Consider the following 23,213-nt stretch of genomic DNA (forward strand, 5'->3'; position numbering starts at 1 on the left):
GTCAATATGTAGAGTATGAGTGGATAAGATTGTTTAGTGTAGCATTGCTGTAGTGACAAAACACTGGAAATAAAGTGAATGTCTAAAAAGAAGGAAATTGATAAGTAAATTAGAGTACATTCACAACATGGCCTATCACACAGTCACTAAAAGGAATGAAGTCAATTGACTTTCAGGGACTGCAACAAAATATTGAAGAAAAGTAAGATACCGAGATTTGCATACTATGACAATCGTGAGGCATTTTTTTAGATATGATTAATATTTAAATCAGTAGACTGAGCTAATTGGATTAATTAAATAGACAAACAAGCAAATAAATAAATGTAACTGCAAACCTCAGATGGGTCCTCCACACAGCCCAGTAATCCTTCTATATTCTGCAGTCAGTTCACTTTTCATTCTCTGAGATACCGTTTTCTTTGCATTCAAACCTCTGACATCCTGTATTAGTTTCAAAAAAAGAGAAACAAATAAATTAAGCAAATAAATAATTTAAAGCAAATGTCATGTAATTACAAAAGGAAATATTTTAGTAAGAATCTCTCACATATATCTTTATATATGTTTGTACTTGTATCATGAATCAGGAAAAAGGAAAAAAGTGGATGAGTGCACACTGGATGGTTAGTATTGGTCACCTCAGAGGGTGGAAGTGGAGGTGGGGACAGGAGAAAGATACAATTAGCTTTGCCTTCATATGCTTTTGAACTGTATTGCTCATTTGTTGCAATAAGCATGGAAAAACTGGCAATTTACTCATTTGGTTGACCTTAGAATTGGAAGAGACTTTTGCAACATCTGCTGTCTTTTCTGTTGTACTCGAGGCACAATGCTTGAACAGTTGTGCACATGAAATAGTTAAATAGCAAAATATTAGAGAGGAAACACATGGATGGCTTTTTACCAAATCTATTAAAGATAATATTCAATGGTCAGAGATATGGTCAAAGATAATATTCAAAGGTACCACAAAGCTATAGTGGATAGAACTTAAATCACATGTTATATACATCTTCATAATATTTTTTTTTCTTTTTTTTAAATTTATTGGGGTGACAATTGTTAGTAAAATTACATAGATTTCAGGCGTACAATTCTGTATTACATCATCTATAAATCCCATTGTGTGTTCACCACCCAGAGACAATTCTTCCATCACCATATATTTGATCCCCCTTACCCTCATCTCCCTCCCCCCATCCCCCTTACTCTCTGGTAACCACTAAACTATTGTCTGTGTCTATGAGTTTTTGTTTCTCATTTGTTTGTATTGTTCTTTTGTTGTTTTTGGTCTATATACCATATATCAATGAAATCATATGGTTCTCTGCTTTTTCTGTCTGACTTATTTCACTTAACATTATAATCTCAAGATCCATCCATGTTGTCACAAATGTTCCTATATCATCTTTTCTTACTGCCAAATAGTATTCCATTATGTATATATACCACAACTTCTTTATCCATTCATCGATCGATGGACATTTTCGTTGTTTCCATGTCTTGGCCACCGTAAACAAAGCTGCAATGAACATTGGAGCACACGTGTCTTTATGGATAAATGTTTTCAGATTTTTTTGGTAGATACCCAGGAGAGGGATTGCTGGGTCATATGGTAATTCTATTCATAATTTTTTGAGGACCCTCCACACTGCCTTCCATAACAGCTGCACCAGTCTGCATTCCCACCAACAGTGTATGAGGGTTCCTTTTTCTCCACAGCCTCTCCAACACTTGTTACTATTTGTCTTGTTGATGAAAGCCATTCTGACTGGGGTGAGGTGATATCTCATTGTGGTTTTTATTTGCATTTCTCTGATGATTAGTGATGTTGAGCATTTTTTCATATGTCATTTGCTATTTGTATGTCCTCTTTGGAGAAATGTCTCTTCAGGTCCTCTGCCCATCTTTCAATTAGGTTGTTTGTTTTTTTGTTGTTGAGTTTCATGAGTTCCTTGTATATTTTGGATATTAGCCCCTTATCGGAGGCACTGTTTGCAAAAATCTTCTCCCATTTAGTTGGTTGCCTCTTTATTTTGTCGATGGTTTCTTTTGCTGTGCAGACGCTTTTAAGTTTCATATAGTCCCATTCATTTATTTTAGCTTTTACTTCTCTTGCCTTTGGAGTCAAATTCATAAAATGCTCTATTAACCCAAGGTCCATAAGTTTAGTACCTATGTTTTCTTCTATGCAGTTTATCAATTTGTACTTCTTAATCCCTTTCCCTTTTCACCCATTCCCAACCCCCTCCCATCTGACAACCATCAAAATGTTCTCTATCTATGAGTTTGTTTCTGTTTTGTTTGTTTTGTTCTTTAGATTCCACATATAAGTGAAATCACATTGCATCTGTCTTTCTCTGTCTCACACTCCACTCAGCACAACACCCTCCAGGTCCATCCATGCTGCTACAGATGGCACGAACCCAGTCCCTTCCATGACCAAGCAATATTCCATTGTATATATATACCACGCCCTCTTTATACAGTCTTCCATCAACAGATACCCAGGCCACCTCCACATCTTGGCCTTTGTAAACAATGCTGCAATGAACATATGGATGCACATGTCCCCTCAGAGTAACATTTGGGTTTCTTCAGATAAATACCCTGATGTGGGACTACTGGGTCCTTTTTTGACTTATAGCATTTGTTTTCAAGTCTATTTTGTCTGGTATAAGTATTGCTACTTCAGATTTTTTTTTTTCATTTCCATTTTCATGAATATCTTTTTCCATCCCATTTACTTTCCATCTCTGTGCATTTTTCAATCTGAAGTGATTCTCTTGTAGGCAGCATAGATAAGGGTTTTGTTTTTTTATCCATTCTGCCCTCCTAGGTCTCTTGAGTGGAGAATTTAATATATTTACATTGAAAGTAATTGTTAATAGATATGTAAATATTGCCATTTTATTATTCATAACAGCATCACTCGTAATAGTTAAAAATGGAAACAAATGTCCGTTGGTGGATGATTGGATAAATAAAATGTAGCATATTAATAAAAAGAATATTATTTGGCCAGGAAAATATGAATAAAGTTCTGATACATGTTACAACATGAATAAAACATTGAAACATTATGCTAAAGTAAAATAAGCCAGTAACAAAGGACCATATATTGTGATTAATGTGAAATGCCCAGAACTGGCAAATCTATAGAGGCAGAATATAGATTAGTGGCTACTAGGGGTGGAGAGAGAGAAGAATGGAGATTGGCCACCTGAGTATGGAGTTTCTTTTTAAGCTGATGAAAATGTTTTGGAGTTAGTGGTGATCAACGCACAATGTTGTGAATACTAAAACCACTGAATTGAACACTTTTTCAAAAAGGGTGAACTTTATGGATTGTGAGTTTTATCTCAATGAAGCTGTTATTAAAAATCAAACAAGTCAGTCAGTAAGTGCTTGAAGTGAGACACTGATAGTTGAAGATGAATTTGAGCTCACAGGAAACTGCCCACCACTGCCAAGCTGAAATCAGACATGAGTTGAGCAGGTGTGATGTTCAGCACTAAAGAAATCTGCTGCAATAGACTGTTAATAGATAAAACAAGTGGCATGTGACATGCTATTCCTAGAGTTCCAGCACTGAATTTGTGCTTTGCTCTCCTACTCAATCAAATATTAGGAAAAACAAAGAAAGGGAAATGGTACAATATATAGTGATTATTTTGAATTCCCTATAATTAATTTATGAATATAAGTCTATGTTTTATATTCTAAATATAATTCTAAACTTTAATAATTCAAACAAATCGTTAATAATATTTTTTCTTTACTATACATCTCACAATAGGTAGTAACTCAGAACTATGTGGTGAGAGCATGAAAGAGAGCCACTGCTTATAAGATCATCTATGTTAGTGGGTCCCAAATTTAGTAAGCACAAGAGTTATTTGACTAGCTATTAAAAATGTTGACTTCAGGTCTCTCCTGCTCTCTAACCCCCACCCCCAAACATTTCCACCCCCTCCCAACCTGATGAAGAGTATGATTCTGTAGGATGAGGAGGGGCCCAGGTTGTCTATATTGCCAAAAAGCATCCCTGGTGATTCTGATGCAGGTAGTCTATGGATCCTAGTTGGATAAACACTGATCTTGTCCAACTCACTAGTTTTACAGATAAAGTAATTGAGACACAGAAAAGAGAGATGACTTGTTTAAGATCACATTACAGAGGCAGAAGTAAAGTGCAAGAATCTAAATTCAGGTCTCGTCACCTGTAGTCTTGTGCTCGTTCCCCTACATCACAGCCCTTCTCATATATATTTTGGTTTTAAACAGCCCTGTGGTAACTGCTCAGGTGTGCTCAGGGAGGCAGTGGACCACATCTCCGGGAACATGAAAGCCACCCCACACCTGCCGCAGCTTGGGCAATCAGAATTTGTATTGTATTGCACTTAAAAAGCATTTTGTGCAGAGCACCAGAGTGTGAGCAATGCCACTGTGGCCAGTGCAAGAGGGGCCAATGAATGAGACGATATATTTGAAAGTCCTTGGAGATTTCAGAGACTGGTAACCCAAGGAACTCTAGCTACTCATTTCTTCTTGAACCAGAGCTACACAGTGCTAAGCATCCACATATTTTCAAACACGCGGATCACTAATTTAAGTGTTCAGTCTCCTGCTGGACTGGCATCTGACACCAGGAAACCACAACTGTAGAGAATTCCAACTCATGGTTATAAATAAACTTGGCTACAAAGATCAGAGGCAATGGATGGTATGAGACAGAGTGCTATGTGTACTCTTCAAAAATGAAAGATTCGTTGTGAAACTATATTATTATGATCTGATACCATTAGGCTGGGATGGGGAGACAAGGAAGAAAAGAGGTTCTAGGCTGAGGGAACCTCACATGCAAAGGCCTGGTGGCATGGAAAACATGGTGTATTAGGGGAACTGGGAACAACATGGTGTGGCTGGGTGAAGAAATGTGTGTGTTGTGTGTGTGTGTGTGTGTGTGTGTGTGTGTGTGTGTGTTTACTGCCGGGGATGGTGAAGGGCATGAACATTAAGAGATGAGGTCAGAGTGGGAGTGAGGATCCAGATCACCAAGGGCCTTAAATGCTATTTAAAGAGCTTGGACATCATCTTATTAACAATGGAAAACCATAGGAGGATTTCAAGTGACAGAATTGAAGGTTAGAAAGATCACTCATGTTGGAATATGGAGAGAAGTTGAAAGGGAGGGTGCAGGAACACAGACGAGTTAGAAATGATAAGAGCATGAACCAAGGTAGTGGTTAACAGTTCTTCCAAAACTTCAAGACAACCAGTGTCAATTACTGCCACTAGGCCATTTCCCAGGAGGCCTGATTCTGGGAATGCTTTGATTACTGCTCTTTACATCTTTGGAGATATTCCAGTGATCAGATTTGAGAATCAAGTTTCAGAAATACAAGTTTGGATAATGAGTGTAAATGTTACAAGGGAAATTGATAAGGAGAGGAGAAAAGAATATGTAAAAAAGAGGAGGAGAGTGGAAGAAAGAAAAGATATCTGAATATGTAAAACTTAGAAGAATCATCAAGAGGTCATTCTTAGGCTATAAAAACATCTTGCAAGGATTTCCTTTAAAAAAAACTCCCAGAATTTCAAGATGGATATCTTCTTTAGTGACAAATTAATTTCTAAATGCATTCTTAAAGAGCTCATTATTAAAAAAATGAATTATCTCACCGTGATCTCAGATATGTATCATGCCAAAGAGATAAAAGGTTATTGAGCCAGACAAAGGAAGCTGATTAGTGTTCTGTGGTATGACTATGTGCATTTTGAGCAGGAGCAGGGCCTAATTTCACATCTCAGAGGCATTCAGATTCTCAGAGAAGAGGCTGAAAAATGTGTACTCACTGGGGTGGTGGAGGAGAATAGGGCTGGAAGCCAGGTTACAAAATCCCTCTCTGGAGCCTGTGGGCAGATGTGAAAAGTGGGAGGAATGTACAGATCACATGGTTTCCTAGTGAAAATGCCAATGCAAACTTGCAACCATAGCAACACAATAACTCTATTAAAACAAAAAAATTGTGTTGGTTGTATTTAATTGACGACAACAACAACAACAACAAAACAAATCTCTACTTTGTACATTTTACTAATAAGTAAAGTTTTGTATTTATTTTTGTTTCCCTTTTATCTACTTGATTAAGAATGCTTTGTTAGAAGATTTCAGTTTTTGGTTACCCTAACACAGTGACAAAAGTTTTAGAAATACAATCTGTATTTGAAGAAGATAATTTTCTTATGACTCTAGCAGAGATGAAAAATAAAGAAAATACAAGCTAATAAGAAAGTAAGAGATGGCTTTAGAGGTTTCTTGTCTAGGCACCAAAATGAAAGCAGAGCGGTGGGTGGGTAGAAAGCTGAGTTAACAGGGCTGTGCAGAGGGGCTGTGAGGAGGAAATTTGCTGAGGATTTCAGGACTCTTTCTAAAGAGCAGGGCTAGGACTGAGGAGACTGAGTCATGCAAGGATAGGGTCAGAGCCTGTCTTTATTCAAACATTTGATATTTTGTTTATCATGAATTTGCTTGCATTCACTTTGATTTTTCAAAAATATTACATTAGAACATTACTTGTTACTGAGGTTTTTGGTGCCCCCTTAAAATTTGCACCTAAAGTGAATACCTCTCTTGCCTCATCTTAGTTCCTGTCCTACTAGGGAGAAAAATTAATACATAAGGAAAAATTAATAGCACATTTGGAAATTCTGTTTGCATTCTGAACTCTACTTGAGAAGTAAAGCTTATGTTCTCTAGGTCCAGAGGTCTTGGGACTCTAACTCCTGTGGTTTCCCAAGGCCAGGATGTGTGGAATTCAACATTTCACAATGTAGGGGAGATACAAGAAGTTTATGGTATTTTCTCTCTGGCTGCTTTGGAGATTTTCTTTTTATACTAATTCTAAACAATTTGATTATATTGTGCTTTAATGAAGTTTTCTTTTTATTTCTTATGCTTGTGGTTAGCTTGAGCTACTTGGATCTGGGGGGTTCTAATGTTCATTAAATTTAGAAAAATTTAAGCTATTATTTCCTCACATATTTTTTCTGTCCCTTTGACTTTCCATCAGGGACTCCAATACTCCATTTACATGTATATCAGGTCACTTGAAGGTCTCTGATGCTCATTTGTTTTTTAAGTTCTTTTTTTCTAGGTGTTTCATTATGAATGATTTCTATTGCTATGTCTTCAAAATCACTAATACTAGTTTATTCAATATCTAATTCATTGTTAATTCTATCCAGTTTATTTTCATTTCAGACATTATAGTTTTACTATCTGGAAGTTCTACTTGGCCATTTTTATATATTTTATGTGTCTCTTTAACATACTTAAATTTTTTCTCCACCTTCTTGAATACATGGAACATAATTATAATAACTGTTTTAATGTCTTTGTCTGCTAATTCTACCATCAATTATCATTTCTTGGTTTGTTTCTACTGATTAATTTTTCTCTTTATTATGGTTTGTATTTTCCTGCTTCATTGCATGCTTGGTAATTTTGGATTATATGCTAGACATTGTGAATTTTATCTTGTTGGGTGCTGGCAATTTTTATATTCTTATATTTTGGATGCTTATTCTTGGATGCAGCTACATTTTTGGAAATAGTTTTATTCTTTTCAGTCTTGCCTTTAAGCTTTGTTAGATGGGACCAGAGCAGTCTCTAGTCTATGGGGTGATTTTTCCTTGCTACTAATTCTTCTACCCAATGGGCCATGAAATATGAAGCTTTCTAGTCTTGCTGGCAGGAAGAGGAACTAATTCTAGTCTTGTGTGAGCAACTCCCTGTAGTCTTTTACCTGGCCTCAGGTAAAAGACACGTATATGCTGATCATCCTTACGTGATATCCTTACACGTATATGCTGATCAGTTCCTAGCTGAAGATTCATTAGGGACCCTCTCAGATCTCTAGTGCTTTCTCTTTGAAGCTCTCTGAAGTACCTGAAGCTCTTTGAAGTACCTTTCTGATACTCTAGTCTGTGAAACTCTGGATGTGTTGGCCTCCCAGAATGCCAGTTTAATCTCCTTGACTCAGGGAGACCTTCTGTCACACAGGGGACCCTGCTCGCTGCGCCATTTGTCATGCGGGGCGTCCAGCGGGGTGTAAGGTGGGGTCTCTTCTCCTGCCCTCCACATAAGAATGCAGGACAGGGTGAGGCCAAAAAGGAACACCCATGGAGCCATAATTAGGGGAGTCAAACCAATATATTCTCACTGGCGGCTGGGCTGGAGACACAGGAAGCATGATCTACATAATCTGCAACCCGCCATCCTAACAGCAGTCCGCACTTGCCAGACACCATCTTCTTGCTAGCCCCCATCCTTTTCTGCTAGCATAGCCACAGCAGTTATATTAGTGGCCAATGGCTTACCGGTTACAGCTGTCCGCCAACTAGCCACAGCTGATGGCCCTCTGATCACAGTTGATGGCCATTTACTACCCGAGCCAGCACCTTTCTATGTGAGGCCGAGAGCCTGGAAACTGCTTTTTGGGGCTTTGTCCCCACACTCCACCCCTACAGGGTCTCACCTCACAATCTACGCGACAAGTGTCTTCTGCGAGGGTACCTATGCGAGGAACCTGGAGGTGAATGCAATATCCTGGACACAGCCAGGCTCTCTGAGCACAGCCAGGGTTGCTCAGGGCACCACCAGTACTTCTGGGCACAGCCAGACTTCCTGGGCTTCTTAGGGTACCACCTGTCTCCCCGGGCACAGCCATGGTTTCTCAGGGCACCACCCCAGTACTTCTGGTCACAGCCAGACTTCCTGGGCTTCTTAGGGTACCACCAGTCTCCCCGGGCACAGCCAGGATTTCTCAGGGCACCACCCCAGTACTTCTGGGCACAGCCAGACTTCCTGGGCTTCTTAGGGTACCACCTGTCTCCCCAGGCACAGCTAGGGCCTCTCAGGACACTGCCACTCTCTCTGGGCACAGCCACACTTCCTGGACACAGCCAGGGCTCTCAGGGCACTGCCACTCTCTCTGGGCACAGCCACACTTCCTGGACACAGCCAGGGCCTCTCAGGGCATTGCCACTCTCTCTGGGCACAGCCAGACTTCCTGGACTCAGCCAGGGCTCTCAGGGCACTGCCACTCTCTCTCTGGGTCTCTCGGGGTACCGTGCTGGAACAACAGCGGCTCACATCTAGGTGCTTACATATTATCAATGGTGGAAAGTCAAGACACAAAAGCAAACATCCGCCAGTCCCACTACATGGTGGTATGTTCCCAAACAGTCAAGCATCCATTAACTCAGGGATAGAAGGCAAGTCCTCATAGTCCATAGTCATTCACCAGGGCTGTCCTGGGGGTGAGGGATGACCTTGACCTCACTCTCATCTCCCACGGAGGACTCAGCAAGCGTTTCCTCCTGGGACTAAAAGTCCTGCATCCAGGCTGCCTCAGCAAGCAGTTCCCAGCCCACAGGGCGGCAACAACCTTCGCTTTCTCCGGCCTCTGCTGGTTGGGGAACCGTCCACATCTTTCCACCCCTCCACGGGAATCGAGCTCTCCGGCAGCTGCTCCTCCTGGTCTTCCTCAGACTGAGCTTTCATACACACAAACTGCTCCACTGCCCTTCGGAAAGCTTTGGCTAGCACCATGTCCTGCCGACTACACTATGTGTCGTGCGGGGGACTCTGCTCCCTGCGCCATTTGTCGTGCAGGGTCTCCACTCCCGCTCCCCACATAAGAACGCAGGACATGGTGAGGCCAAAAAGGAACACCCACGGAGCCAAAGTAGGGGAGTCATACCACTATATTCTCACTGGCGGCATCCGCTTCTCTGCAATCCGCTCTTGCCAGCCACTATCTTCTTGCTAGCGTAGCCACAGCCGTTATATTAGTGACCAATGGCTTACAGGTTACAGCTGACGGCCAACTAGCCACAGCTGCTGGCCATCTGATCACAGTTGATGGCCATTTACTACCCGAGCCAGCACCTTTCTATGTGAGGCCGAGAGCCTGGAAACTGTTTTTTGGGGCTTTGTCCCCACATTAGTTTTCAGTTTTTTTCAAGAGAGAGGGTTAGTTAGGTTTTTGTTCCTTCACTTTATCTGAAGCAAAAGTCTCCAGCTTTATAGGTTCATAATGTTGTTAATGAATAATATATTTGGAGAACAGAACAAATTGCATCTTGAATGATCAGATAAGCTTCTTAATAATTTAGGACACCCTATAAAATTTATATTATTTTTAAGTGTGTGAAAACGTAATTCTCATAATTTTATACTCAAAATTTTCATATAAATACTTACTGAGCAAGATCAAAGTTTTATTTCTCATTAAAAAAGTTACCAGAAAGATAATAAGGAGAGTTTGGAAACTGAGACACAGAGAAGGTTAATGATCTATTAGGAGGGAGGGAGAAAGAGAGAGAGGAAGGAAAAGAGAGAATAAATGGAAAAATATGCTGAATACATTTGCAAAATTACATACAAAACTGATTAATGTCCCACAGGCCAATAAGATCAGAACCTTTGGGGTTATCTTCTCAGCTGAACAGAAATAATTTTTATTTCTATTAAACAAAAACTCATTTTCATGGTATTCATTTTCTACTAGTTAATGTCTAACCTTTACAGACTTAAAAATGTCTACCTTAATTAGTAGTAATGGTAAGTAAAATAAAAGTTACTTTTTCCTAGAGAGTCAGGTGATCCTTGAATAGCTTTAAGACAGTATTTTACTAAGGTATTAAATGAATGCAAGTCATATTTTTTTTCTTATTTCCAAGTTTTGGAAATCTTTTTAATACTATAAGAATTATCTATAAGTCAATGATACCTGCCATTACCTAGCTGGTTACTCTGAGCCTACATTTGCTCACTTAATCAAAAGGTTAATCTAGAGCAGTGGTTATTAACTGGTTACATGTTAGAATCACCTGGGGGAGCTTTTCAATAATACCAAAGCCAGTTGTTAGACCAATTAAATCAGATTCTTTAAGGGTGAAGCCTGCGCATTGTTAATTGTTTAAAAGCCCTCTAGTTATTCTAATATGTAGCGAGAGTTAAAAACCATTGGTCACACTGGGTTGCTCAGACCTCACTCAAAAATAATGCTCTGTTATTCTTGAAATGAAATACAGACAAATCACTTTTATACTGACGATAGTAGACATAAATACAATCTCTGCTAACTTCCCTGTATTACCAGTGACTTTGAAATGGTTCAGGGCTGCCAGCATTTATGCAATGATAAGGAAGCAGCAGGAAAGGCCAAGAGTGGGATAGCGGAATGACTGGTCTTGCCTTCCAAGTAGATATAGTCAGCTTGAGTTGTTAGAGATAGGAATGTCTGCAGTCAATTTCTTAAGAAAAAAAAGTAATATCAAAATTCATTTGTTCCTCTGCTTCTACACTGTTGATCTCATCAATGTTATCCCTACTCTGAGAGCAGGGGTTCTTTAAACAGTTATTATTGGAGATTACATTTCTGATTTAAGACTGCGTCAATAAATTAAGGCCATGACCAATAATACCCACAAAAAGAAAGTAATACAACAAATATGAGCCTTTAAGATAATTTCAAATAACAAAAGTCTATTTCAAATTCTATTTCTTCATGCTTGTTATCACTGAAAAGCATTTTGGGTATCTCTTTTTATTTTAAATTAAAAAGCATTTTTGAGAGCAAGGGCTTTTGAAACTCTTCCCCTTAAAACTATACTTACAGAAAATACATAGTAAATGCAACTGAGCAAGCCAAAAATAGAAGTTGCTTAACTTAACAGTTTTTTAAAATAATAAATTGATGTTGAATTTTTTCCAATGGATTTTGAGTTTCTTTCTCAATGATTGTATGACTTCTTTTCTTTGATCTGTTAATGTAGTGAGTAACATTAATAAATATCCAAATATTAAACTATATTTATACTTCTGAGATAAACTCTACTTGGTCATGATGGATTATTCTTTTAATATTCTATTTGATTCCATCTATTTTCTCTCTAACACTTTTAATGACCATAATCTTCTTTCTTTTTTAGTGAAACACCCTTGTGAGTTGGGTAGGGATGTTATTAATTTTTATAACCATTTGACAGATTAGAAAACTAAGACACAAATGTGGTAAATCACTTAATCACCAAGCACAAATGGCAAGTAAGTGACAAAGCCTATACGTAAGTGTTTGGCTCCTGACTTCTGGCACAGGGATTTTTCTTTTTTTTCCTGTACTTTGCTCTAGGAATTTTATGTTTTCATCAAGCAAATATTCTAATCACTAAATATTTCTGATAACCTTACAATATTTCACATAACCTTAGAATAATGTCTTGAAAACAAGATTTTAAATTCCAGCTAAATTATTAATGCTGTTTAAAAACCTAATTCCTAACATTTTCTTTTTTCACTTTCCACAGTAATAGTTCTCACAACCACATTTAACAATCATGGTGCTTGGGGAGAAATGTGAGATGCAAGTGGTAGGAGATGAGAACAAGAGAGGTCAAATGGATGGTTGAGCCATTAGCTGAGCTAAAGAAGCTACTAACTAGAATGAATAGATTTGAAGGTGAGCCTGCATGGATGAGTTTAGAGATGTTTGGACACACTAGTTTCAATATCCAGGTTTGAAATCTACAAGGCAATTGAAAATACAGTTCTGGAACACTAAACAGGTACTGGACTAAACATGGGCAATTGGTAGTGATTGGCATATAGATGGCACCAGAGTCTTGGGAATGGGTGAAATCATCCAGGGTGTTGGGAACAAGGAGTAAGGAATATAAAATGCCAAGATTTCTGTGGATAGAGAAAGAGGAGCCAAGAAGAAACCCAGAGAGAAGAGTCAGAGAGGGAAGGAAAAAAGCAGAAAAGGGCAATATCCTAAAAGCCAAGGGGAGAGAAGAATTCTCCTCCCTACTTACACCAACCTTGTATTCTCCCAGGCCTCTTTATTTCAGTATGTGGCTCAACATCCACCTAGCTGCTCAAGTATGCAAACAGGTATCTTTCTGATTTGCCCCCAATCTTCTCCCATCAGCAAATTTTATCAATTCAACTCCTAATTATATCTGAATTTGTTCACTTCTTTCCCTTTCCACTGGGACCCCCAAGCCTACAACTTCAAGCCACTAATACCTCTCCCCCAGGTGACTGCAATAGCCTCTTCACTGGTGTCCCACCTTCTGATTCTGTCTTCCCTCTACCTAAACCATTCACCATCTGGCAGACAAAATGCTTTTATGAAAACACAAATAAGATCACATCATTCCCCTGATTGAAATCCTCCAATGGTTTCCTATTGCACTTTGACCAAAATCCAAATTTTTATCATGACCTAAATGGACCCACATTGGGCTTCTGCCCAGCCCTCTGACCCCATCCTGTATCATTCTCCCCTTGCACACTAAATCCAGAAACAACAAGCTTCTTTCTGTTCTTGGAACATACCAAGTTCATTCCCCCTTAGTGCCCTTGCTTTTGCTGTTCCTTTTGTCTACAATGCTCTGACCCAGACCTATGCAAGTCTGGTCCTCACCTTTACTCAGGTCTCAGCTTAAATATCACCTCCACAGAAGAAACATTTATTTACTAGGCACCCACTGTATTAGTTTGCTAGAGCTGCTGTAACAAAGTACTACAGACTGGGTGGCTTAAGGAACAAATATATTGTCTGGCAGTTCTGAAAGCTAGAAGTCCAAAATCAAGGTGTTGGCAGGGTTAGTTTCTTCTGAGGGCTGTGAGGGAGAATCACTTCCTGGCTTTTCTGCTTAGCTTGTAGATGGTCATCTTTCCCCTATGTCTCATCACTTGCATCTACGCGAGTCTTTGTGTCCAAATGTCCCCATTTTATACGGACATAAGTCGTATTAGATTATGATCTCACTTTAACTTGATTACCTCTCTAAGGACTCTATCCCCAAAGTCACACTCTGAGGTACACGGCGTTAGGACTCCAAAATATATGGGGACACAATTCAACCCGTAGCACCCACATCCAATCGCTATCTCACATGACAAGGTTTCATTTTCTTCATAGTAATTTTCCCTATCTGAAATCATATTGTTCATTTTCTTTTGCTTGCATTTTGTTTGTCTCTGAAAGTGCCATAGAACAGGAAACTTGCCTGTCTTTGGAGCAGACTTCACTGGTGTCTCTGACGTATCCCGTTACCATAGATACCAGAGGCTTCTCACTGCAAGCATCTGCAACATTCTGACTGAGGTTTTCTTTAGCATGCTGGCCCTTGGATGAGGAAGGTTGGAGGTACTAGGAAGTTACTGACAATTGAGAGTTGGGGGCAGAATAGCCCAATTTCCTCACCCCCTGTGGGGTACAGTGTTGAAGTTTGCTTTCTGCTGTCTCTGAGAGGTCTTAAGCAAGACTGAGCCAAGTTACCTATACTGCTCATGAATGTACCTATATTGGCTTTCCCCCTTCTCTGTTCACTTCCGCATTCCCCTACTAGTATTTCCTGGGATCTCTTCTCAAATAAACTACTTACTCTGAACTCCTGTCTCTGAGCCTGTTTCCTGGGGGAACCTAACTTAAGACAATCTTTATCACTATATTTCCGGAGCTTAGAACAGTACGTAATACAACATTTATAGTAAATACTCAGTAAGTCATGTTGAATAAATCAATGAGGGAGGTGGTAATAGACACAGTCAAATGCTGCAGAAAGATGTCCAGTAGAAGAAAACTTTTTTAAAAAGTCAATTTGGTAATTGTGAGGTCAGTCAGTAGCTGCTGCTAGAGGAGCTTATTAGAATGGTAGAGGGGAAGTCTAGTGTGAGGGGGTAATGAGGTGAGAAAGGCATGCAACAAAGGAGAGGAAAGAGTTAACTTTATATGACAGGAGGGTGAAAGGAAGTTTGTTTCTTGGTTGGGAAAAATTTAAGCACATCTGAGACTGATTCAATGGAAAAGGAGAGGATAAAGATAGAAGTTGGAAGGTCAGAGTTTTTGATAACAATTAGAGAATGGGTTGGTGAGTATAGGTGGACGATTTAGCATGGGGAAATAGAGACCTCTGGTATTCCAAGAAAGGAGGCAGGAGGTAAGAACTAGCAAACAGAAATATGAATACACACACACACACAAAAAAAAAAAAACAAAACAATACTCTTTTTCTGATTTAATTAGTAACAGGTGTTCATTGCAGAGCAGTTGGAAAATACACAAGTAAGCACATTTATCAGGCACTTAAAGTATTTAAGGCTCTGGTCTATGTGCTTTATATGTATTAACTCATTTACTCCTTACACTACCATATGAAGTAAGTACCATTACTATCTATTTATTATAGAAAAGAGAGATTGGGTCAATTGTCCAAGGTCACAAGACTGGTAAATGATAGATCAGGAAGTGAACACACATTGTATAGTTCCAGAGTTATTCTGTATCATACACAAGAAAAAGCCCAAAGAGGAACACTGATCCATCAGAGAAAATGAATAAACACGTGTGGAATACTTAGGTATAGATATGGAAATCACCAGGAATTCACTGCTGATGCTTCTCCTTTCTTGGGGAAGTAGGTGATGATCCTCAAAGAGGGAGATGGGAGTAAGTAAATAAGACCCTAGACCAGGGGTGTCCAAACTGCGGCCCGCGGGCCAACTGCGACCGCAATCCATTGTTAATTGGCCCGCAGCAAACTTGAAAAATATATTTAGTTTACTTAAATAAACCAGGTGAGGCAATACGTACTTCACCTCGAGAGAGTGGCCCGGCTGTTTGTGTATTTTACCGCATATGGCCCTTGGTGAAAACCGTTGAAAAAAGTTTGGACACCTCTGTCCTAGACTAAAGTTTAATAGTAACAGTCTAAAGATGTTGCTTCTGGGAAAAGAGAAAGGATCTGGTTAGAAATTTTGAGCAGCACTGATGTGTCAGCTTGAGATTGCAAGCACTACATTTGGGGATGGTCAATTGGCATGGTCAAGTGATTTTCTCAGAGGCCCTGGACTGTTGAGGTAGGAGCAGTTGGAGGTTTGCTGTAGGAGATACACAGAAGATCGAGAGAAAGTCACAGTTTTAAAGAGAGTGAGGCTGAAATGATTGCATCTTCATCTGGGATCCCCAAATGTAGACCTGGGAACAGAAAGCAAACTGAGAGGTGATTCTGGAAAAAAGGTTGGTAGTGGAAAAGGGGAATGAGACAGGGAAAGGAAAGAAGCCAATAAAGGGAGGGCCATGCAGGCAACAGGAATTTAATCCTGCTGGGTTACTCTGAAAGCCAGTAATTACTCTGGAAATTCATCTCAGAATTATGTCCCCTGAAGGGCAAGGAGGCTGGTGTCCTACACACCACTTCCCATTAGCCATTGGTTAAGACTTTTCCAGGGGTAATCATGGGCTGAACGCTGTCACACTTGTGCCAGAGAGGACTCTCGTGGCCAGAGAGAGACCTCAGGCAAAGAGATGCTGGCTGTTGGAAGTCTGGTCAGTGAGCACTGAAAGATAAAGCCTGAGGGGCCAAGGACTAGTCCTCAACAGTGTCTGCTACCGATGGATTATGGGTTTGTGAGTGGGTCAAATAGACAGCGAAACTGTGAGGAAACTAGGAGAAGAGGGCAATATTTCAGGGTGAACAGCTTTTTGAAAATTATTTTGAATAGCTAATATTGATTGACATATAGTACAAAATTCAAGTATAAAAGAGTATACAGTGAAAAGTAAGTTTTCTTTTCTTACCATTCACCTTCATCTTCTACTGTTGTTAGTTTCTTGTATATCCTTTAAGAGACATTATAGTAGGTATTATATGTGTGTGTATGTATCATAGCTATAGATATTATATATGTATATATATAAAATAGGTGTAGTTAATGTGTTATTTATTTATTTTTACATAAGTTACTCCACACAAGTGGTAGCATATAATAAAGTATTCCTGTGTGTTACTGAGCACACTCCTGTGATCTGTAGAATAAATTCCGAGGAATAGAATTGCTGGGTCAAAGAGCATGTGCATCTAAAATACTGATAGATAGTGTTGAATTTCCTGTAACCTATGTGCACACCCATGGGATTGACCATCATAATGAGGCCAAAGAGTAGAAGTGTGGGGAACAGGGAGTGGAAGAAGAGGGAGAGGCAACTGAACAGTGAAATGTCTGATAGTAAGATTCCGGTGGAGCAGTTCCCCGTTCTGACAAGGTCCAGGGTGTGGCTGCTCCAGGAAGTTGTTGGCATGTCTGTGTGCTGGCAAAGGTCAATGAAGCAGAGGAAGTTAAGGAACTATGAGGTGTCAGAATGATTCCTCTTCGTGAGGAGCCCGCCAGTCCATCCTGGTGAGTTCATCATGAGCTTGTGAAATGTGGTTAGAGAAAACTTCAACTTCCTTAAAATTTAGCAAAGTAAAAGATGCTGGAATGCTTCCTGGTCCTTTCTACTCTGTGGACCAGAAAACTTCACACTTGAGCTTGCTGAGGAGGAAGCACATCAATCAATATGGCTGCCTCAGGGGACACTCAATGATGTCTCCATTTTTTATTATAGCATCTGTGGCAGTGGGACTAATAGGGCTGTTTTCTCAGATCCTCTGTCTTCAAGTGAATATTAATTAGGTATGTGGGTCCCCTTTACTGATAATAAAACCAATAATAACAATAATAACTGAGTCAGTTAGCAATTGTGTTCAGCAACAGGTAGTTTAAACACTGGAGTAAAGCAGAGATGAGTTCTCTTTTCTCTCCTGTAATAGGGAGATAAGCACTCCAGGGATAAGCACTCCACAAAAGGAGTAACAGCTCCACAATGGCATTGGTGTCTCAGGCTCCTTCTGTCTGCTCTGCCTCCCAAGTGCTGACTTCCATCCTCATGGTTTCTAGGTAGCTGCTGGAGTTCTAGCTTTCTTGCTTATGTTCCATGCTGGAAGGAGGGAAGGGTTGTTTAAAAAAAAAAAATTCAACCGAATAAATCTGAAGATCTGATTGGCTTATTAAGCAATTCATGAATCAGGCAGCAGCCCATCTAGCAACTAGAAGGGTGCTCCTTCTAGTTTGTACAATATGGAAGGGTTTTATAGAAAATAAGTGTGGGGCAAGGAAGCTATTAGCAAAAGGACAAAGATTATTTGGGGGCCAGTACATCCTTTCTAAAAGGAGGGGGAAAGAAAAGGGGAAGGGTTTTTAACATGCAGATTACCTCTTCTTTGTAGGGGAGTGGGGAGATGGAGAGAGCCCATGTTACAGACTACCTCATTAGTGTTGCTTAGAAAATTTCAGGCTAGTTGATTAAGATTATGTTTCTGGGGGATGATGAAACAATTAGGTTGGGTATTAAATCTAGGTTTGGAATCATGGGTCTTAGGACAAGTGACGCCATTTCAGGCCTGTGATTTTCTCTTTAATAAAGTCAAAGGTAAAACAGAGCTTACCATGAATCAGCATTCCCCTACTCTGACCTTTTAATGCACTTCCCAGAAACCTCACTCAGTTACTGGAGCTTACATCTCATTACACAGCTTACAGTCACGCCATCACCCCTATCTGCAGGGAGCCCGGAAACATATTTTTAGCTGGGCTCATTGCTGCTTTCAACTAATCAAGGTTCTGTTAGTGAAGAAAAAGAGGAGGGTGGATATTGGGTAGGTACCTGGCAGTCTCTCCCAGATGTCCTAAGCATTTAACATTTATACAAATTTTATTTTTTTTTGTAGTAAAATATGCATAACATAAATTTGCCATTTAAACCATTTTAAAGTGTACAATTCAGTGGTTTTAAATACATTCACAGTATTCTGTAACCATCACCACCATCCATTTCCACCCACATGACCTAATCACTTCCCAAAGGTCCCATCTTCTAATACCATCACATTGGGCATTGGGATTTCAACATATGAATCTTACAGGGACACACACATTCAGACCATAGCGGGTTGTTTCTAACTTTTGGCTATTGTGAATACTGCTGCTATAAACATTGGTGTACAAATATCTGTTTGAGACCTTTTTTCCCTTTTTTCTGGGTATATAAAGGGTGGAATTGCTGGATCATGTGGTAATTCTATGTTTAATTTTTTGAGGAGCTCCAAAAATACTTTACAGGTTGTATCTTATTTAATCTTTACCAACTTCAACTGTTGAAACCACACATTGAAATTCTGATAGACAGGGGCCACATCCTCTGGATCCAGGAGACCCACGGCAGGTTGATGCTGCCCACTGCCTTCATTAAGGCACACCTGTGAAGTATATGCTAAATTGAACAGGACGGAATTATTTCCATTTTAGAAATGGGAAACAAAGGTAAGAGGCCAAATCAGCCTTTGGGTAATGATATACCCAAATGGTATACCCCACTCTTCACTTGGTGATGAGAGCTCTCCTAACTTTCCCTGGCTCTGCTGACAGGATGTTTCACCAAGTGCTTGTGGGAAGCCTTATTGGGTCCATACTGAATTCCCTTGACCAGTGTGAACTTGTAAAGACCACATCATGAGGTTCCGGGCAGGAGCTATTTCCACCCCTATGCTTGACCTCAAGCCAACATTTCACAAACTTATCAAGGAGAGGAAAGATGAACGTACTTCATTCTATGCCCCAGCTGGTTCTACATGTGCATTAGTATAATGGGTAAGAACATGGCCTCTGGAGCCAGATGGCTTCTGCTCAGATCCTAGCTCTACTATCTACTTGTTGTGTGATCTTCATTGACATTATTTAAGTTCTTACACATTGGTTGTTACAAAATAGTCATGGGGATGTAAAATAAAGCACAGGGAATATAATCAATGATATGGTAATAACTATGCATAGTGCCAGGTGGGTACTAGATTTCTCAGGGATCACTTCATAAATTATATAAATGTCTAACCACTATGCTGAACATCTGAAACTAATATAAAATAATAATGAATGTCAACTATAATTGAAAACAAGTTTAAAGAAATTATTTAACTTCTCTGTGCCTTGTTTTTTTCATCTGAAAATTGGGATTAATACAGTGCTTTTCATGTGATTGTCACCTGAGTTAACATACCGGAGCAAATACTTTAGAAATGTGCCTGCACTTGAGGTGGGCTCTGTAAGTGGGGATAGTGTTAGCAGTATTGACATTATGTTTATAACCAGGAAACGTAAATTCTCTAAACCATACAGTTAATAGCAAACTAACTATGGACAGCCCTTATAGCTTTAATAATTTTTTAAAAAGGAACAAAATTAGAAGCACACATATAAACAAAGCATGGACACACACAGCCAGATGAGTGGCAAAAGTCATAGGACTTTGACTATCTTCGGCCTGATATCACAAGCTTAGAAAATGCCACCCACTTGGCCTTTTAATTTGTTTCTCACCTCTAAATTGGAGATAATTCTACTATATCCATTGCATCATTGTGAGGATTTACTGAGGCAGAGATAGGACATTATAAACTTTTATCACTAAACACATGTAAAGACTTAGATTAACAATTTGAAGTAGCCCTTCAGCTTCTATTATCACTGTCTAAATGAATTTGGTGTTTGTGACCAGGTCTTGGCACTAAAACCCAGGGAGATTGTGGAAAACATGGAAGGTTCAGAGGCCAAGGAAAGACATTAGGAAGAGTTGGAGTTCTTATGTAGTGCACTTGGATCAGATTAAAATCTGTCCACTGAAGATGGGAGTAGGATGAACTGCACCAGAGTCTGAAGAATTTATGCTAATCTTCATACAGCGTAAAATTTAAAATACCAGAAAGAGTTCTTGAAGAAAATAGTGAAATCTAAGCCCTCCTCTATGATTATCCAACTGTAATAGAGAAGTGGAAGCTACACAGCTACCCAGTGGTTGTAGCAAAGATGGGGGCATAGAATGGAAGCTCTCTAGCCTTGAGACAACTAGTTAGGTCTGATGGAGTCTAATCTGGGACTAGGAATTTATTGAGCAGTCACCTTGCGCCATCTATGGGGCACTGTGTTTTATTGCAAATGCAGGAGAGTAGGCTGTGAGGTGGATTTGATTTTTTAAAAACTAATCACACCTCCCCCTTGTTCTTTCTTCTTTTTTTTTTTTTTAATACAACATTTTTTGTGACTATCAGTAATTCTCTCTTTGGGACATGGGGAGAAATTTTGCCTTGATGTAGACGTGCATGAATTAGGAGCTGGATGTGTGGATTCCACTTGCTAATGTGTTTCTAATGACCAGGAAATCCTTTCCTCTACATTACCTGGCCAAGACGTCATTTTAAAAAAATCCTGCGAAGCTTGTATTTTCCCACAGCTTACTGGAAAAGGGAATGGACCAAGAGTTGGAGCGATTTCTGTTTTCTATTGTTTCAATGTTTTATTTTTAGCACCAACTGGTGTAGGGAACACCACTGATTGGGACAAAGGGAACCCCGAGTGTTGTGAAGTTCAGGACAGGCAAGAGAAATCAGGGAGGACTTTTTGGAGGGGATGAGGTGGGTTCTGGATTTTTAAAGAAATGAGTGTCCCAGGAAAGGGGGAAAGGCTGGTGGAGAAGACCATCTCTCCTCTGTGCTTTGTGTCTGCAGTTTAAAACAATTTCACGTAGAAAGAGGAAATGAGTTTCTCATTATGGTTGTCTCATATCAAGCTTCTTTCCTTTGTATCTCCATGTCTAGGTCACCTGTTTATTTCCATACTAAGCTCCCTCAGCCTCTCTCTGGTACAACCATGCTGTCTCTTTTAGTTTCTTTTAGCTAAAAGAGACAACCATGCTGTCTCTTTTAGTTTCTTTTAGCACCATGCTCTCCATTGCAAGAAGCTTTTGTATTTGTTGCCCCCTTTTCCTGAAACCTTCCTTATTCTGCTAATTCCTCTTTATCCTGTAGATCTCAATTTAACAGTCACTTCCTTAAGGAGGCCTTGCCTGAACCTCTAGACTAGGTGAGAGCTCCTGTACCTGTGGTGCATTTCATTCTTACCTCTCTTTTGGAACTCCCATCACCCTTGCAGGGTTACCTATCCAGTATGTTCTGTATATTGCTAGTATGGGATTGAGTCTGTATCCCCATTGTCCAGTAAGAGGCACATGGAGAGGTCAGGATGGGAAAATAGCATCAAAATTTTATTCCATGTTTCCCCGAAAATAAAACCTAGCCGGACAATCAGCTCTAATGCGTTTTTTGGAGCAAAAATTAGTATATTATATTAAAAATTAGTATAATATATTATAGCAAAATAAGACCCGGGCCTTATATTAATGTTTGCTCCAAAAGACGCATTAGAGCTGACTGTCCAGCTAGGTCTTATTTTTGGGGAAACAGGGTATATTCCATTGTTAAGTTATTTTTGGAGGTATATTTTAAAAGGCAAGCTAAAGATGACCAAATGTTCCCAATCACCAAATCATGGTAGGGTTTTGGGAGAGACAGTGTTGTGGTGCCATTTTCCACAGCAATGGAGTGGACCCCTGTTTTCTGATCCCACTCTGTCCTATGGAAAGAAGGAGCTACACTCTGGAATGGAAGTTCTATTTTTACTCCTGCCCTTGAAGGAGGAGTAGGATGTGTAGAAAGATCCCTAATTGGAGCATGACCATATCACCAAGCTCAGGAAAAGGGAGACTCTTTAATTAACTGAGCAAGGTTATTTCCCAGAGTGCAGAGGATTGGACAGATAAGTTACATACATAGTGCAACCCTTTAAAAGGATATGTAACAATGTATAATAAACTATAAGTAAACTACCCAGCAGATTGTGCTGAGGCTTGAACGCATTGAGCCCAACTGCAGATCTGAGAGAATGCTGTCTATTAATAGATGCAAGCATTTTGAACCGGGAAGAGAGAAAGGTGATCCAGTTCTAAGCTTCCTCTTTTGTTTTATTATGAAGACAACAACATTTTGAGATTACGATGGTGATAAGAAGAATAGGTGCCTCACGAGGTTAATTTGGCTACAGTATTTAGGGTAAATTGGAGAAGGTCAGTATAGAAAGGGGGGTGAATGTTAGGGCTGGAGCTGAATCCATGAAGCAGGGTCTGGAGGAAGACTTGGGGCTACGAATCTGTGGAGGGTTATGGGTCCCCAGTGCTGTAGTCCAGCAATTAGTGGAGCCTGACTCAGCAGGTAGTGTCAAGATGATCCTGGAAAGGTATTCACCGAGTTTTACAGGCAACTCTTGCCTCACATGTCCCAGGGCCATGTGAGTGTCCTGTCAGCATTGTTTGAGGCTCAGGAGAGAATTGCTTTGGGTTGTCAGTGGGAAGTACCTGGTATTGCAAAGCAAGGACAAAAATAATAGGACCTGACATGCAAGCGTGGTTATTTGACTCCTG

The sequence above is a fragment of the Rhinolophus hipposideros genome, assembly GCF_964194185.1.
Source record: "Rhinolophus hipposideros genome assembly, chromosome: 6".
NCBI classification, from domain to species: Eukaryota; Metazoa; Chordata; class Mammalia; order Chiroptera; family Rhinolophidae; genus Rhinolophus; species Rhinolophus hipposideros.